Source organism: Podarcis bocagei, assembly GCF_964188305.1.
Source record: "Podarcis bocagei genome assembly, chromosome: 1".
Classification (NCBI taxonomy): Eukaryota; Metazoa; Chordata; class Lepidosauria; order Squamata; family Lacertidae; genus Podarcis; species Podarcis bocagei.
This window is the reverse complement of record NC_138125.1, coordinates 18591397-18608883: the sequence shown is the minus strand read 5'-3', so window position 1 is coordinate 18608883 and position 17487 is coordinate 18591397. Positions and strand designations below refer to the sequence as shown.

The following is a 17487-nucleotide window of genomic DNA, read 5'->3' as shown; positions in this document are numbered from 1 at the left end:
CAGATGGATGACAACAAAAGCACCACTGGGGCAGACAAAAAGGCCCATCTAGTCTGAAGCCTCTAGGAAGCCTGAAAGCAGGACCTGAGTCAAACTGCACTCTTCCCATTTGTGACTCCCAGCAACTGGTGTTCAGAGGCCTGCTGTCTCTGACAGTGGGAGGAAGAACATAAGCTATCATGCCTAGCAGGCATTTATCAGTGGCCTTATCCGTCATGAATTTGTATAATCCTCTTATGAAGCTATCCAAGCTGGTGGCCAGCATAACTTCTCATGGGTGTGAATTCCATAGTTTAAATTACATTTACTTAAAATTGCATTTAAACTGCATTGTACTTCCTTTCGTTTGTCCTGAATCTCCCAGCATTAACTTGGTTAGGCATTGTGAGAGAGAGGGAGAGAGGGAGAAAGGCTTTTCTCTATTCGCTTCCTCCACACTTTCCAGAACGTTCTACACATCTATCCTATCTGCCTCGCCAGTTCTAAAAAAGCAGAACGTGGGCAAAGGCTGCTTCAGCGTGCTAGCAAGCATGATAGCCTTGAAACCTCCTTTCGTCTTCCTGGCCTTGGTTCTAATAAAGCTACATTTTCTGCCAGTGTCTTGAGGTAACAATGCTAAAGGAACAAAATATACTGGAATGAAAGATACAAATTGTCCAACACAGAAAAAAGGATACTGGAGACCAGTGCAAAACCTATTGATACCCTGCAAAACAACCGGCAGTTGCACCTTCACCCATGCTTCTGATAAGCATGTATCTGTTACGATATTGAAGCAATGCAGCTGCGAGCTGCTGGTAGCTTGAAAGCAAAACATAATGGGAATGTTGGGACTGTCCATGGGAAACAGAGGGACAGTCTATTCACAGTGCGAAGCACCGGAATTAGCTCAGAGTGTAATATGAGCTCTTCCTCTTGTTCCTGTACAGGAAGAGCAGGAGGTGTTTCTTTCTCCGACTGCTGGAGTTTGAAGAGAGAGCAGTCATGTTTTTTGTAACGCTGCAAAGACAGAAATAAAGGCATGTAAATACGTTTCTGTCTATCTCTTTCCCCTGCCGGGGGGGCAGGAAAGAGGGGTGTGTTCTTCTCACGCTGAGAAGGATCGCCTATCGCGACCTAGCCTGGATCTTGCTGGGGAATGCAGACAGGGAGGTCGAGATCAAGCCGGGTGCCAGGGAGAGTTGCCAGTTTCTCCTGATAAAGTCTTGATTCCCGACAGTATCAAAGGTTTGGCACGATGTTATTAAGAACATAAGAAGAGCCTGCAGGATCAGGCCAAAGAACCATCTGATCAGGCATCCTCTTCTCACACTGGCCAACCACAGGCCTGTGGGAAACCAGCAAGCAAGACCAAACCACAAGAGCCCTTTCCCCTCCGGTGGTTTCCAGCAACGGTTTTTCAGAAGGCATCGCTGCCTCCAGCCGTGGAGGCAAAGTGTAGCCATCATGCTCATAATTCCAGAGGTTTGCACCAGCTCTCTCTCCACACAGAACAATACGCACTGTAACCAATCACAAAATGGTCCGAGAGGGTCACATGTGCATGCTCACTGCTGTACTCCTTGGGGAAAGGTTGTAGGTCTGTGGTAGAGTGAACCCCAAACAGGTGCCAAAGGGAGGAAAAAAGGTGACCATTGCGTTTTGGTAAAATGCACTTCAGGGGCTTTAACAAAATAGTTAAAGTTAAAAAATTGTCCAGTAGCACCTTGGAGACCAACCAAGTTTGTTCTTGGTATAAGCTTTCATGTGCATGCACACTTCTTCAGACACCTAGTAGCACCTTAAAGACCAACTACGTTTGTTCTTGGTACAGTGGTACCTCGGGTTAAGAACTTAATTTGTTCTGGAGGTCCGTTCTTAACCTGAAACTGTTCTTAACCTGAAGCACCACTTTAGCTAATGGGGCCTCCTGCTGCTGCCACGCCGCCGGAACACGATTTCTGTTCTCATCCTGAAGCAAAGTTCTTAACCCCAGGTACTATTTCTGGGTTAGCGGAGTCTGTAACCTGAAGCGTATGTAACGGTATATAACCCGCGGTACTACTGTATAAGCTTTCATGTGCATGCACACTTCTTCAAGCTTATATCAAGAACAAACTTAGTTGGTCTCTAAGGTGCTACTGGACAATTTTTTTATTTTTTAATATATTTCGACTACATCAGACCAATACGGCTACCTACCTGAATACAAAATAAAAACCCATACCAGGTTCACTTGGCATTCACTTCACCTATTTTGCTGCTGCCATCCTTCCCCCTCCACCCACCCATTTTGCCAAAACAGAGGTCAAGTCTTTAACCTGCAAAATGGGAGTGGCTCTCAGGAATGCCTATTAGGGAAATGAGCGTGTTTTCGAGGGGGCGGAAATCAAGCCCAAAGGCAGATGCAGGATTCTCCTGATGAATGCTCGATAACACATCCAGAAGAGTGACAAGCCTTATACATTTGCAAAGTGCCGCCTTTGCAAGGATTGCCAGCAACACGTTAAGGATAAAGGCAAACCTCTTTAAACCTGGCTTGAACTCTATCAGATAAGAACACCACTGACAGCAAATCTTTTTTTCCATACAAGTTGTTTCCATAGAAATGCTGAGATTCAGCAACACCAAATGCCGTAAGAATTACCTAGTTTTGAGCACATATGTTTATTTTTAGTGATTTGCAACCTTTTACTTTTTTAAAAAAATAAAAAATCCTACCTCTCTCTTCTTCACATTGTAAAAGCATGGGAGAAAAGGAGTGAGAACCTCACAGCCTCAAGAGCCCCGGGTGTCAAGAAGCGCTTCTGAGAAGCCACACAGAGCTTTTGAAACTGGGTTAAATCACTATGAATAAGCTTCAGGGTTTATGGGTAGACATTCAAAGCTACAAACTGGAAGGGCGTGACATTGCAGGTCTCCAAAACTCTGCAGAAAAATACAGTATTTACTTGAAGCTAATGCTCAGCTTCTTTTGGCCAAATTACATTGCAAAAATTAAGGCGCGCATTAGATTTGATGGCACACTTACATTCGCCAGCAAATATTTTTTTTGGTTTCAAGGTTCTGAAAATTTGAGGCACACATTAGATTCGATGGCGCATTAGACTCAAGTAAATATGGTAGTGGGGCATCAGACTAACCCCCATTTACCCCCCCCAAAGGGACATAGGCAAGGGTTCCTACTGCATGCCACAGTGATCCGTACCCAGCAGACCAAAAAGACTATTGAATTCAGGGAATGCCGAGATTTCGAGTCATAACGGATTATTAGCAGTGGGAATGTTTGGCTCTGTGTAACCCTGACATATATAGAAGTTGTGTGCATGTGGAGCCCTGGCCAATAAGGGATTGAGAAGGCATCCCTGGGTCTTGGTGACCCAGTAGGTGAAGAGACCATAACAACCTGGGAGAGACATCAAGTCTGTATTTGATGATGAGTGCAGCAAAAAAATTTGCTTAGCCAGCTGCTGATGGTGCTCTCCCCTGGAAAAACTGGATAAATGAAGTGAGCAGATAAGTTTGTTCTCGCTTCTGATCAATATATTGCAAAGCCCAGGAAATACAACCTGCTATGCTTACTCCTACCCTTTATGCTTTGGAGGGTACTGCTGAAGGACAAAGGGTCGCTGGGCTCTGGTGCCTACAAAACTTATAATAGGACAGTGCAATCCAACCCAAGTTCCCCCAGGAGGAGAGTTTGCATTCAGCAGATCTTGGGTTTTACCAGCTGAGCTGGGGCTAGGCCAGCATTAAGTCCTTCACCTTGGCTCAGCTGGAGCTCAGGTAGCAGATGCGTGTGTGCATGCGTGCGTAGACTCACCGCTGCAGTTTGCGGACGTGCATCCTGCACAGATCACGTTCGCGACCCGAGCGTCCACTGTAATGCCGTACTTTTTCCTGGTTCAAGCTTCCCCACTGGGGCATAATTTTGAACCCAGATTTTCATGTGCCAGGTAACATCCCTAGCCGCAAAGCACATGCAGAACCGTGCACATTTTGCCTGATGGAGATGTGATTTTGTGATATTGTGCTCCCGAGTCCACTGGTTCCATCTAGGTCAATACTGTCTACACTGGCTGTCAGCACCTCTCCAGAGCTGCAGACAGAGGGCCTCCAATATGATGACACTGAGGACTGAACCTGAGCCTCAGCCCTTCAAGTTACAAGAAAGGAGATTCCAACGAAACATCAAGAAGATCTTTCTGGCAGTAAGAGCTGTTGGACTGGATGACCCTCGAGTCCATTCCAACTCTACAATTCTATGATTCTATTATTCTTGTTGCTGAAAAGGAGTGACACATTTGAATGTTCAGGGAAAAGAGGGACAGCAATAGTAAGAAATTATTTTTCTCTCTGACTTGGTTCTTTCCACCAATCCCACGATGGCTTCACACAGTAACATAAACATTATTCATAGCATGTGCTCAAAGCTGTTGCGATACTGGCACCGAGTAAATACCTACCTATTTACCTAGGCATTGTCAAGGACTTAGGGCTAAATGGTGACTGATACCCTGGCTCAGTGGTTTTAGCTGCTCCTATTGTCCCAAATGAGCTCTTATTGTGTTTAACAGGATTGTATGTATTTTGTATCCTGCCCCACGATCCCTCAGGTTGAAGGGTGGATTAGGAGAAAAAGATGTCTTTATGAGGTAAATAATTAACAACAATTGCAGTTGTAAGAATGTGAACACGTGGCGCTTGCAACAAAAAGTTGCAGCATGCACATATAAGGTAAAGGTAAAAGACCCCTGGGCAGTTAAGTCCAGTCAAAGGCAACCATGGGGTGTGGCGCTCCTCTCGCTTAAAGCTGAGGGAGCCGGCGTTTGTCCACAGACAGCTTTCCGGGTCATGTGGCCAGCATGATTAAATAACTTCTGGCACAACGGGACACCGTGACGGAAGCCAGAGCGCACATAAATGCCATTTACCTTCCCGCCACAACGGTACCTATTTATCTACTTGCACTAGTGTGCCTTCCAACTGCTAGGTTGGCAGGAGCTAGGACAGAGCAACGGAAGCTCACCCCACTGCGGGGATTCGATCCTCCAACCTACTGATCAGCAAGCCCAAGGGGCTCAGTGATTTAGACCACAGCACCACCCTCTGGGTTCCAGTCTGCCAGCTGTACAGATTCGACATTCCATCATCACTGCCAACAGACTCCCAGCAGTCGGTACCCATAAAGCATGCTTATTCTCACTGGGGGAATGCCTCCCCACAGAAATGTCCAAGGTGCTTAACAAAGTAAATAAAACCAGTATCAACAGGAGGGAACTAACTGCCAAGAAAATGTTCCAGAGCCCCACTCAGCAGAAAAATACAGGACAGTCCCCGAATGCAATAGGGATAGCTTGCTACATTTTTAAGTGAAGTAATACACATTACCATTTAAAGAATCCAAAGCAACTCCTCCACCCTCACAACACGAACATTAAATTCAGAGTCTAAAATTAACTGCACCACTATCAATCTTTGAAACCAAGGAAAGGTTCTGTAGTTCCTTCCCCGCCCCCCACTCCACAACCCACAACTGACACAAAGTTGGAAGATATGTAAAATAGGCACACAGATATGCCAATTTAATTGGCATCGTCTATACAGCCCTCCACTATTGAGGGCATAGAATCTAGCTTTGCTCCGTATAGAATTTTAATTATTTTAGTGCCCATGACATGCAACCCCTAGTTGTGACTTCCGACACATTTTGAAAACGTAGACAGCAAAAACACTCAGGAGAGAGGCAGGTTTCTAGTTAAGCTTTTTTTATGAGGTAAATAGTCTGTAATAAGCCAGACTTGTGTTGAATCAGACAAAAGGGTCCATGTCCCAACCCCAGATATTAGCCCCTCAACACGGAACTGCAAGCATGCAAAGCAGGTGCCTGTCATCTCCTGAGACTGATCACATGATGTGGTCAGCTTTTTTGCTGCATGCCCAAAACAGATTGCAGAATTCGTTTCCAATTCCAAAATCCACTCATGAGCGGTGTTTAAATCCATTTGGTACTTCCAAGTTGTTCTGCTTATCTAGAGCTGAAAACCATCACTTGTCACAGGCTGAGATAGTAATTTAAGACGAGTCCGGAAGCTTCACTGATTGATTTCGGTGGAACTGCTTCTATGTTAACTGCGCTTAGGAAAACAGACAAAAGTGATATACCATCTGCCAGAGATAGAAAAGTCAAAGGTTGTAGGCTTTTCAGTAAGATGCATTGGTGTCAACATATCTTAAGAGCGCTCCAGCGTCCTCATGTCGTTGCCATGACAGTCTCTACCAATTAATAAGAACAATATATGATTATAGATGATCAGTTTGAGTGAATGTTAAGTCTGCAAACATCTAGAAGCACAAATTAAGCCAACAAGCCGGGGTGGGGAGAAGTTAGATCTGGGTCTGTTGATAGATCTCTGGGCAACTTGCAATAGGTTTTCTGTCTCCCAGTTGTTTAACAATAGCTGCAAAAAAGGACATCCCTAAATTACATGGATTAAATGAAGAAAGGGGGGAAAGTTGAGTTGTTGTGGAAGGACTCTGAGCTCTGTTCAGTTCTTGCACTCAGATTCCTGGTCAGTTGCTTGCGTTGTATGGAATTTTATGTCCCCTGAAGAAACAGGTTTACAGTGGTACCTCTGGTTAAGAACTTAATTCGTTTTGGAGGTCTGTTCTTAACCTGAAAATGTTCTTAACCTGAGGTACCACTTTAGCTAATGGGGCCTCCCGCTGCCGCCGAACAATTTCTGTTCTCATCCTGAAGCAAAGTTCTTAACCAGAGGTACTATTTCTGGGTTAGTGGAGTCTGTAACCTGAAGCGTCTGTAACCCGAGGTACCACTGTATAGCCTTATCCCCTCTTCTACAGCCATCCAAGATGGTGGCGATCATTGCCTCATGTGCGAAGGAGTTCCATAGTTTAATGATGTACAGTTGAAGAAATACTTTTTAAAAAGCTGTCCTGAATCTTCCTACATTCGTTGAATATCCACGAGTACGAACATTATGAGGGAGAAAACCTTTCCTCCGTCCGCTTTACAAACTTCTACAATGTCGCCTCTAAGTCGCTTTTTCTCGAAACTAAGAGCCCTCAGACACTGCAACCTTTCCTCAGGGGAGAGTCTCTCCAAACCCGTTGATCATCTTTGCCCCCCTTTTCTGATCCATTTCCAATCTACAATCTCCGCTTTTTTGAAGCGCAGCAAGGTTTTTACTGGGAAATCACTCTTGAGATATTTTACGGGAAGCAATTCGTAAACGGAATCGAATAATATAAAAGTAATAAAATAGAGTTCTTCAATTTTCCTGCATCAGGTTTCAGATTGTGGATCTCAGGGCAACCAAAGCTGAGCCACCAAGCTTAGAGTCAGTCTAGCCCTACTGCAGTCCTGCCGTGTGCCTTGCACACAAATCTCCTTGGGTGTCAAAAACAGCTTTTTGCCTGCTTAAATTTAGGAGCCCCTGGCACAGGAAAAGCCTGCTCTGTAGTTTGGAGCTGTCACAACAAAATTAGGCCAACAGCAGCTAATATAAAACTGAGAACTTGGCAGAAATCACATAGTCAGAGTGGCTGCAGAGGGAAGGGACATACTGTCAAGCATCCATCATCTTAAAAGCTACCTCCCTATATATCTCCCAGAGAGGCAAGCTATTTCTGGGTTTGTCTGTTTCCAAACCTCAGGCTCCCATGATCTCCTCCCCTCACGTACTGCAATTCAATTCTTTTCCTCATTTCCTAGGTTGCTCAAACCATGGTTGCCCTTACATCCAACCAAGGAAAACAATGCTTTGCAGAAACTTGAGGTGTCCCACCGGACAGAGGACAGTCCTCTGTTTTTGAAGGCCTGTCTGGTCCAAGGCCAGTTAAAATATATTTAATATGCATCTACACACAAACATCAGCGCATACAATGTTTATGCAAATGTGTAACATGTTTCCTTACTCTTTTTTGGGTGATGTGTGTTCTTTCTTTTTCTGGCTGTTAATAACTGACCGTGCTACATGAACCATGTGGTTTGCCCAGTCTAGATATAACAGCAAACTGTGATTTGATCAAATCAGGAAGTGAGATGGGGAATCAGAATGTCTGAGTATTCACTTCCCAATTTAGTTCCCAGTTCATAAGCCCAAAATGGGATATAAGTGTTTGGCCGCAACATGTGAACCAAGCTGCTGTGGGCTACATGACCAATTTCCAGCACTATACCTGCCTTTACTGTAAACGATGCAGCTTTCTTAGAAAAGGTATATGTACGACAGAGTTTGGGTTGCCATTTTCTAATGCAGCTCTCAACTGCGGCGCCATTTTGATAATATTCCATTCTATTGTCATGCATTTGACACTCAACTTTCCTGAGCAGAGACAAGTTCCAGGACACTGCCAGAATAATTTCCTCTGGGTGAGAGAGCTCTGAAGGTGTCTATGTACCAAATGTTCTATTTACAAATACAAGAACGGAGGAGGGGGGAACAGGCTCTAAACTCTTGAAGCAGGTGGCATAGCTGCTTAACCTGCCTCAGGTATTCAAAATCCACCTGTTTCAACCACCACTAAGGCTGGCCTCAAGTTTTTAGATAACCCCCAGATAGTGGCAGTCACATCAGTTTGATCCCCAGAACAAAGAGATGACCAGGGCACTGCACATCCCGACTTCTGCATGCCCTCTCGTGCCAAATACAAGCCACATAGTTTTCTCCCTAGCATACTGGGAATCTAGTGTAATGAAGGCTCTCTGAATTCCACAGAAAAGCAGGTAGTACTGCTAATGGTGCAGAAACAGCAATTTAGTGTGCTGGCTCTGCCTCTGCCCTCAGTAACTCAGCTTTCAGTGGGGCTGCCCCTTTCCTGGTGGATAGCACTGCTGTTGAGATACTCTCTGCACTTTCCAGAAACAACTGAAGGCATTTTCATTCTCAAAGGCTTTTGCAGCCGGATTGGGCCTCAGCCATTGGTGCCTATTTCATTACAGTGATACCTCGGGATACGAACAGGATCCGTTCTGGAGCCCTGTTTGCATCCTGAACAGAACGTAAGACACGACTGCACGTGCACGGGTCGCGTTTCACCGCTTCCGCGCATGCACACGATGTCATTTTAACCGTCTGCGCATGCGTGAACGGAGAAATCCGAAAGTAACGCGCTCCGTTACTTCTGGGTCGCCGCGGAGCACAACCCGAAAATACTTATCCTGAAGCGTATTTATCCCGAGGTATGACTGTATTTAAAAATAAATAAATATCCGCTGTGGGCTTTTTCTTTGTGGTTAAACGATTTCCGCCATTTTTATTGCACATCACCCTCAAATGCTTGCGTAGAAGGGATGTGATAACAATAACAAAGGCAGCCCCACAGTGAAGATGAGGGCAGCTAGCCACCATCACACCGGAGCCCAGCATCAGTTCAGGTGAGATTTCGTTACCAACAAAGGTATGTGCAGGTAATTGAATAAACCCAGGTCGTGGCTGTTTTAAACATGCCTCCCTTTATATGGTTTCTGTGCTTGCATTAGCTACTAAAAACAACAACATCCCCTTTTGTTTTACAGCAATCCAGCTCGTGTGCGTGCGCCCGGGACTTGGAATTCATCCTGCGCTGTCTCGAAATGTCATCCTCTCCTTGTGGTTAACTCGCTTCAATTCATGAAACACTGGGCTGCCACGAGTAGTTATGCAGAGGAGCTCTGCTGCCTGCGTCGCGGACAGAAAAATTGTAAAGCAAGCGCTCCCAGGCACTGGAGCGCTAACGTGTCCACCAAGAGGAAGCTGACCCATTTCCACAAATAGATATCTGCTGGCAGAAAAAGTAGCATTGTCTCCGAGAATCTGTCTTCGCGCTGCTTACTGAGTTGTGAAGCATAGGAGAAGGTTAGCTCCATCTCCCAAATTAAAGGCTGCGTGAACACGTCCCTCTCCATAGAAACAAGAGCGCTGCTTGCTTGTGAAAGTCACTGCATGGTTGAAGCAAAAGCCAAGAACGGCAACGGCTCATTTTACTTACATGCCCACCCACAAACACCCACCCTAACGAGCACTCTCGTTTAATGAATTGGGACGTGAGACTTAAAACACACACACAGGGAGAGTTTGCCTTTCTGAGAATCTCGCAGCCCAAGGCTTTGCAGGAAACGTGTCATGCTTAGCACGTGGGGCCTGCAACAAAATGTTGCAGCGGGCAGTGTTCTTGTTCGCTGTTCTAATCAGCCACGCCCGCCGCCCGGAAACTCCATTCCATTTCCCCATCCATTTCCATGTGCATCAACAGTCTCCAGCTTTCAGAGGCCACTGAGCATGCTCAGTCACCGTTGGGCTGTTTTAGGGGGTCCCCACAATGTTTCCCCTAGGAATATTTTTTTACTTCTACAACCCTTAAGAGTTCCCCCAAATCTGTCAATGCCATTATATGTATATGGGTGGTGATGTTTCAGCTGTATAAGCAACACCACTCCCAAATGAGCATTGGAAATAGAGGGAATGCACACTGCAAGACCAGTCAGGATTAAGACCACTGAGCAAATTTGTGGCAGAGAGACAAGGTCAGAACCCAGGAGCTTCCCTTTTTATCTCTCAGCCCCTATACTATGCCAACATGTCAGAGACTTTCACTAATTTTATTTTCTTTGTAATGGAAAGTAGTGAATGAGGCTGCAATTCGACTAGAGAAGCAGCAGGGGAGGAGGTGCTTAACCCCTTCCTCTGCTCCCACCAAATGCTATCCCAAAGGTTTCCTCAATACTTGGATCAGATTTGGGGATGGGGGCAAAGGCTGCAGAAGGAAGGGGGAGTAATAGAAAATTACCTGCCAGCACCCCTTCATATAAGCCTCTGCTGGATCAAAGAGCTTCTCTGAATGGTTAAAATGGGGAGGGGAGAAACCGATGGCTAAAACGTTTTGATTTGAAAGTTAACTCAATCTTTTAATCTACTCCTTGACTTATATGGGTGCTTATTTTTATATGTTTTGTTACAAATATTGTGTGTTTCAAATTCTACTTCCCCTCTCTGATTATTGGGGGGGGGGTATTGGGTTGTTCTTGTTTTTATTTTGATTACGCATTTTGTGATTTTATCCTGTGAACCTCCCTGAGACCTGTGGGTACAGGGCGGTATATAAATTTAATTTTTCCCCAAGCAAAATCCTGATCTCAAACCACTCTCTAAACTGCCCTTTGATCTTTGGATATACATTTAATAAATAATAACAACAATAACAACAAACTGCTTTCCCACTTGTGTTGGGGTGGGGATAAAATACAAAATTTTATATTATATATATATATATATGTAGGTTTTGGTGTCTTCGGGTGTCTTCCCGTGTAAGAGTTGGGGTGTCTAGGCGACGTTTCGACGAGGTCTCACTCGTCATCTTCAGGCTGGTGCTTTCGGCTTCTTGTTACTAGAACAGAGCAGGATCTCAGTGTTTGAGTTCCTATAAATACTGTTGAGGGGGTGTGGTGTATAGCCTCCAACGTTCTGGGCAGAGAGGAAGTTCCTAGGTTAATGTGCCTTTTCTTCTTTTGTTCATTAATTACTTGAGGGATATCTTGAGTGATTACTTGAGTGATATTCTGAGTACCACTTAGGAGGGTCATTAGGTGTGGATTAGTTGCTAAAGCTTTCGTGTCTTGACCTCTTGACCTTGTAAAGAGTTTTTCTGAGAAGATGGCTGTACTGCACTTAGTTGTGCTCTGGCTTGGCTTCGTGTATAGGGGCGAGCTGTGGTTTTGTGCCCTGTGCCAGCCAGATCTGTGTAGGGATTGCAGGGGGGTGCAGCATCCGGAGGTGCCACTATGGTTTGGCTACTGGATGGTGTCTGTAATTTATCTGTGGAGAGGGTCTGGGTTTGGGTCTGGTGTGGTTGATTGGAGATGGCGTTCTGTGTGCCTCTGGTTCTGGTGTCGGTTTTTGTGGGGAGGGCTAATTTCCAGATGTCTGGCAGGCGGGACGTGTCGTCACGCTTGTTCATGTTGTGAGGGTGTTTCTCTATCTCGATGGCTTCCATGATTATTCTCTTGTGGTGATGTTCCATGTTAAAGAGCAATTTGGAATCTGCAAAGTTAATTTCGTGTCCTGTTTCTTTCATGTGTTGGTAAAGAGAGGAAGTTTTTTCTTCTTTTTTGACGGCATTCTTGTGTTCTGCGATACGTGCATTTATTCGTCTGTTTGTTTGTCCAATGTACGTGGCTGGGCAGACTTTGCAGGGTATTTCATAGACCCCTTGGTTTTCTAACTGGATTTTATCTTTTGGGTTTCTGAGGATATTGGCTATTTTTTGGTTGGTGCAAAAGGCTGTTTTGATATTGTGTTTATGGAGGATTTTGCTAATTTTATCTGTAGTGCCCTTGATATAAGGAAGGAGGCATGGCCCTCCTTCCTTATATCAAGGGCACTACAGATAAAATTAGCAAAATCCTCCATAAACACAATATCAAAACAGCCTTTTGCACCAACCAAAAAATAGCCAATATCCTCAGAAACCCAAAAGATAAAATCCAGTTAGAAAACCAAGGGGTCTATGAAATACCCTGCAAAGTCTGCCCAGCCACGTACATTGGACAAACAAACAGACGAATAAATGCACGTATCGCAGAACACAAGAATGCCGTCAAAAAAGAAGAAAAAACTTCCTCTCTTTACCAACACATGAAAGAAACAGGACACGAAATTAACTTTGCAGATTCCAAATTGCTCTTTAACATGGAACATCACCACAAGAGAATAATCATGGAAGCCATCGAGATAGAGAAACACCCTCACAACATGAACAAGCGTGACGACACGTCCCGCCTGCCAGACATCTGGAAATTAGCCCTCCCCACAAAAACCGACACCAGAACCAGAGGCACACAGAACGCCATCTCCAATCAACCACACCAGACCCAAACCCAGACCCTCTCCACAGATAAATTACAGACACCATCCAGTAGCCAAACCATAGTGGCACCTCCGGATGCTGCACCCCCCTGCAATCCCTACACAGATCTGGCTGGCACAGGGCACAAAACCACAGCTCGCCCATATACACGAAGCCAAGCCAGAGCACAACTAAGTGCAGTACAGCCATCTTCTCAGAAAAACTCTTTACAAGGTCAAGAGGTCAAGACACGAAAGCTTTAGCAACTAATCCACACCTAATGACCCTCCTAAGTGGTACTCAGAATATCACTCAAGTAATCACTCAAGATATCCCTCAAGTAATTAATGAACAAAAGAAGAAAAGGCACATTAACCTAGGAACTTCCTCTCTGCCCAGAACGTTGGAGGCTATACACCACACCCCCTCAACAGTATTTATAGGAACTCAAACACTGAGATCCTGCTCTGTTCTAGTAACAAGAAGCCGAAAGCACCAGCCTGAAGATGACGAGTGAGACCTCGTCGAAACGTCGCCTAGACACCCCAACTCTTACACGGGAAGACACCCGAAGACACCAAAACCTACATTCCTGTACCCGTGAAAATCTACGAAAGCAAATATATATATATATATATATATTTATTCTTGAACCTTCTTCCCAATCCCCACTGCATGTGTTAAGTTAGTGCTGAGAAGTGATTCAAGCAGGGGGAAATGGAACACAGGGAAATACCATATTTTTCCATGTATAAGACACCCCCATGTATAAGACGCCCCCTACTTTTGGGGACCCCAAATTTTGAAAATGGTCATATGCATTATCCATGTATAAGACGCCCCCAGATTTTAAACCTTATTTTAAAGTAAAAAAAACCTAGTCTTATACACAGAAAAGTACGATAATTAAGCACCCTTTCCTCTCACAATGCTCCTTCACCCAAATCTGCAGCCTCCCAAAGCAGATAGCTCAGTCACTAGAGAATATAACTCTTAATCTCAGGGTTGTGGGTTTGAGCCCCACATTTTGCGAAAGATTCGAGCCCTGCAGGGGGTTGGACTAAATGCCCTTTGCGGTCCCTCCAACTCTGCAACTCTACGATTCTATTGCTTTTCAGTTAAGGAGACTGCCTTTCTACCCTGAAACATGCAGTTTATCCTTCAGCCTCGATTTTTGCTGAAATTGGCTGCAACCCCCCCCCCCCCAACACACGTTTGTGAAAAAATGCTTGGGGGAACTGTAGGCAGTTCTTCCTGAAGGCTCTACAAGAAAGAGGAGCCGCAGGGAGGAATTGCACTGCTCCTCCGGAGGAGCTTCCCCCGTAACTTGTAGCAACGATCCGAACGGCTCTCCCTCCTTTCGCTAAATCTATATGAGCTTCATCCCACGATTGCCAGCGTAAGCACTCCAAGTCCCACCCATACAGAGAGGCCTGGAGCAAACAGCAGAAGTCAGAGTACAAGATTACGGTTGTCATGGTTTGTTTGTTTGCTTTTCCCTTCCTGGCAGGACTCCTGTACCTTTGACAGCTCTGAGCAATTCAGCACTTGAACTCTTTCCCCCCCTCCCCCCCGCACGGTAACACAAGAATGAGAAAAGCTTGTGCATGCATTTGAAATACCTTACGCACTTCTGGTCACCTCCAAAAGGATATTGCTGGGTTAGGAAAAGGTTCGCAAAAGAACCTTTCTGTTATCAGTCAGATGGGTTCGAGGAAAAATAAGGTCAGCTGAAGAAACATGGCAGGTATTCTCCAGATAAAAATCATACTATTTGGTTGGAACAATACCTCTGAGAGGTTATTGGTTCAGCCTTATTTTTTTAAAAAAGAGCAAACTGTTATTTCAAGGTTCCTCATAAAACGTGGTTTCCAGACCCTTGATCATCTTAGTTGCCGTCCTCTGCACACGTTCCAGCTTGTCAACATCCTTCTTAAACTGAGGTGCCCAGAACTGAACACAGCATTCCAGATGTGGTCAGACCAAGGCAGAATAGAGTGGGACCATTACTTCTCTTGATCTGGACTATATACTTCTGTTGATGCAGCCGAGAATAGCGTTAGCCTTCTTTGCTGCTGCATCACAGTGCTGACTCATGTTTAGTTGAAATCTCTCCTCCCCCCCTTTTTTTGTAATTTGGATCCACTGGTTTGGATACTACCCTCTGGTACTAGAGAAAAGAAATTTGCTCCACCCTCTTTGTGACAGCTATTAAATTGCATATATATCACATTGTATGTAAAAGAATAGGCTTCCCGAAAGCTGTTTACCATGAGAGCTCTATTGAGGGGCAAAACACATTTGAATACCATAGATTGGTATCAGATACTTTCTGCCAATATTACACTTCCTGTTTAAATATAACAGGTCTCGAGGGATGGTTTCTTCTTCTGGACAAGTTCCCCGTGACTGCATTTTTAAAACCAAACTATATTATTTACTGCCTCTCAGATTGCTCCTATGCTAAATGATTCAGGACCTTCACTCTCCCAAATTCCCCAGCCAGTCTTCACCTAAATGCGGCACTCTAACTTAGCAGGCCCACGGCTTAAATTAATTTGATCCTTTGTAATCATGTACCGCGGGAAGGAACCAGATATTTGACATTACTCAGTTTCCGTTCCATTATTTAATTGCCTCGGACAGGTATGAGACCATAATTGCATCAACAGCCCAGAGGCTCTTGATTGATTTTCTCTCGCAATCCATAAGGAGTCTTTATTCTGACTTTTTTAGCTAGAACATACCAAAACCGAGAGGAAACCGGGAAACGGCAGCAGAAGAGGTGGCGGTCAGAGAAAGAGAGAAGGGGAAAGATTTGAGGCAAAAGTAACAAATACTAAATTATATAAGCAAGGGAACACAGACACCTTTGAGGCAGCTGAACTCTCAAGAACTATCAGGTTTAACTGATGTAAGCGCTAGGCAATAGTCCATTTCAAATCTGGGTGCATTTCAACTGATGTACAAATAAGAGTCTGGGCAAGAGAACAAATCTATAGGCAGCATCAGCAAGAGATGGTTGAGTTGCACATGAAAGTCTCTCAGACCAAAGCTGTCAGACCAGACCAACCGGCTCTCTGGGAGCATCTCCCTCTTGCTGTTGGTATGTGGCTGCTTGGACCTGGGAGCCTTGGTGAGGCAGGTGTGGCCCCAGAACCACAAGCTGTTCACCCCACGTTCTTGACAATATAATCGGTATCCTAGGAAGGAACATGGTACAGGGCAGCTTCCTGAGTCAGAGAACTGGCTTGTCCACCTCAGTATTGTCTGACTGCAGCTCTCCAAGATTTTGAAGAAGAGTTTGGATTTGATATCCCGCTTTATCACTACCCGAAGGAGTCTCAAAGCGGCTCACATTCTCCTTTACCTTCCTCCCCCACAACAAACACTCTGTGAGGTGAGTGGGGCTGAGAGACTTCAGAGAAGTGTGACTGGCCCAAGGTCACCCAGCAGCTGCATGTGGAGGAGCGGAGACGCGAACCCGGTTCCCCAGATTACGAATCTACAGCTCTTAACCACTACACCACACTGGCTCTCATTTTGGGCAGCTGTCTCTGCCTGCCCCACTGGGAGACACTGGAGATTGTACCTGGGACCTTCTGCATGCAAAGCATATGCTCTGCCACTGATCTAAGGCCGTCACACAGGTCTTCAAGGGCATTCTTGGCAACAGCCCCTCAAGGCTTGAACTCCCCCTTTCCTGGAGATTGGCCGACAATTGTACTTTGTGCAGAACTTGGTTTTCATATTTGAACTGGCAGCCTAGAATAGCATTAGCTTTGTTTGCTGCATCACACTGCGGCCTCATGTTAAGCTTGCAATCCAAGAAAACGCCTAGATCCTTTTCACCTGTACTGCTAGTAAGCCAGGCGTCCTCCGTCTTATATTTGTGCATCTGGTTCTTCCCGCCTAATTGCACAACCTGACATTTGTCCCTATTGAAATTCATTTTGTTAGCTGCTCAGAGTGGCTGGGGCAACCCCGTCAGATGGGTGGGTTATAAATAATAAAATTATTATTGATAATATTATTAATATGGAATAGGATATTGCTATTTTCATTGGAGAAATATTGGACGCTATGTACACCGAGAGAGAGACAGTGAGATCTTTGGAATTGGGAAATTTAAAACAAACAAGTAATGCACGTTTCTCTGTTCTTTATTTATCTTTTCGAAACATTTTTTTACATCCAGGATGGCCTTTGCCAGTTGCTCAGAAATCCCAATGAGCTAGGCCAGTTTCCTGCCTCCGCCCCCTGTTGCTCCTTCTGGCCTCATTAATTTATCCCAGCAAACATGCACATTGACTGTCAATACCTTAATGAAAACAGAAGGTTCTCTGGCCTACAGGGCTGGCAGGGAGGCAAGGGAGAGGGAAGTATATATTGTGCCTTAATGGCCACACGCATGGATCAGTTCCAATCCCCCCCAGGCAACAGCCACTTCCTTTCAAATAATGCTTCCATACCTCTGCTTTACTGCAATACATTGTGCCCCCTAAGTGAGCATTTACAAGTGGGGATCAATAGTACTAGTGGCGATCTTTCCACCCTCCTAACCCCCGAGACAGCAATCCTTCTTCGGAAAACCACATAGCCATGATGGGCTATTACTGCAGACACATCAGTCAGCAACGTAATTGGCCAAAAAGATAAAT

The 17487-nt window shown here is 45.0% G+C and overlaps 1 protein-coding gene across 4 annotated transcripts in view; it reads right to left on the bottom strand.

The window, feature by feature from the left end:
• CCDC85C (coiled-coil domain containing 85C) overlaps window positions 1–17487 on the bottom strand; it is a 188729-nt gene that overhangs the window by 154037 nt on the left and 17205 nt on the right. The window lies entirely within an intron of this gene.